This window comes from Andrena cerasifolii, chromosome 9 (assembly GCF_050908995.1).
Source record: "Andrena cerasifolii isolate SP2316 chromosome 9, iyAndCera1_principal, whole genome shotgun sequence".
NCBI lineage: Eukaryota > Metazoa > Arthropoda > Insecta > Hymenoptera > Andrenidae > Andrena > Andrena cerasifolii.
In genome coordinates this window covers 8,274,336-8,276,051 of record NC_135126.1, presented here as the reverse complement: position 1 = coordinate 8,276,051, position 1,716 = coordinate 8,274,336, and positions in this window count along the sequence as shown.

Genomic DNA, 1,716 nt, shown 5'->3' with positions numbered 1-1,716 from the left:
TCACAGTCGCGGCTCGAAGCAGACTGAACGCGCCCCCACCGTTCTGGCCAGCGAATAGCGTGACGCGCAGAACGGAGACGCTTCCTCTCACTGATACGCCTGTGATTGTGGCCTTGTCCGACCTTAAGCGTGATTTCCCGACGATCACAGGGGAACCATATCCGTCGCCCCTCACCTGGTCTCGGTGTCTCCTCTTTGAGGCCTCCGCGGCTCATCCTAGAGCCACTGCTACCCGATGCTTCTTCCCTCTGGAAAAATATCACCCCCGACACCGTCCATTTTGTAGCCACGTTTATTGGCAGCCCAAGCAGACATCGTCCCTTTTAAAGCGTGCTTCAAATCTCCCTTCACCCTCGCTTAGAACGTAACATTATTACTCGATCCAGGGCTATAGGTACTTGGTCCGGCGCTGGATATTTTTTGCTCGAGCGATTACAGCGGTGCACCTGCACGATCAGCCCGATTAAATCATGCCGGTCGTAAGTTAATTGATTCACCTTTGCTCCCTGTTCCTGTGGTTGACACGCGATCCATCTGCTCGGGAGTTTCTCGCGTCCAGGACTCTGGCGGGAACGGAATTCTTCGAGCTGAGTCCTGCAATGCACATGGACGTTGGTTCTTTCTGGTATCGCGTGGATTTTTTGTTTTTCATTCGCCACGAATTCCCCGCGGGATATGTCACTGCGTTCGAATTTTTCATCTGGAGTGGTCTATCGAATTTTTCCCAGAAAAGTGAATGAAAGCCCGCCACGCGTGGGAACACTGACGACGGCATTGTGTTCGATATGTCTGCTCGTTATCGACTCCGTAACGAAGCTATCGAGATCGGGGTTTTATGGATGAATGATAACCGGTGCGAGTACGATGCGCCACAGTTGTGCTTCGTAAAAAGAATATTATATTAAGCTAAACGGCGATTGCTATTAAAACTTTGCTCTGCAAGGAGGGAGCTATTTTTAAGCGACCCGCCAGGCAGTTTTTGCTGCTTCGAAGGAAGCACAGTTCGACAGGGTGGATCGATGGACTTCGGCAAAATATAAGAGAAAATTACCGCGAAGTTCAGTATGCATGGAAAAGGGAAGTGGCGAACCTCGAGCGATCGTTAAAATCCTACCAGAAGTGATTTAAACCGTCTCCTGAAATCTCAACGTGCGCTCATTTTTAGCTTTATTGGCAGACATCTTCGGGCCTCGATAAAATTAGACGCGACGGTGTTCTTTATCTGAACTGCTATTATATTCTGATGCGGTGAAAACACGACACGTTCATCAGTCGTATGGCTGGGCGCTGCAGCGTAAGGGGTAGTTACTCGTTGCTTTATGGTGACTTTACCAACCGCGTTTTCGTCGCAGCCACCTCGGAACCTTACAAAATTTATCGCCACAACTTGGTCGTAAAAGGGGCACTCAAAATTTCTCATTGCCAGCAGTATTTTTACATCTTTATGCTCTTTGTGCACCGGGACCGCGACCTCAGCAAGCAAAACGGTACGCAATTCTCCGTTTTTGCAAATCTTAGCTGCATTCCTCTCGACTTCTAGCGCAGGGGAATGATTCCACGTTTGCCTCTATGCACAGACGTCTTCATCGTTTAGCTCGTCTCACGGACTATGTTAAATTCGAAGAAAACCGTGCCTAGATTCAGCCGGTCGCGTATTTCAAAGTCCTGTCACGTTGGAACATCCAACTTTTACATTTTTCTTCCAAAGTGAGGTAG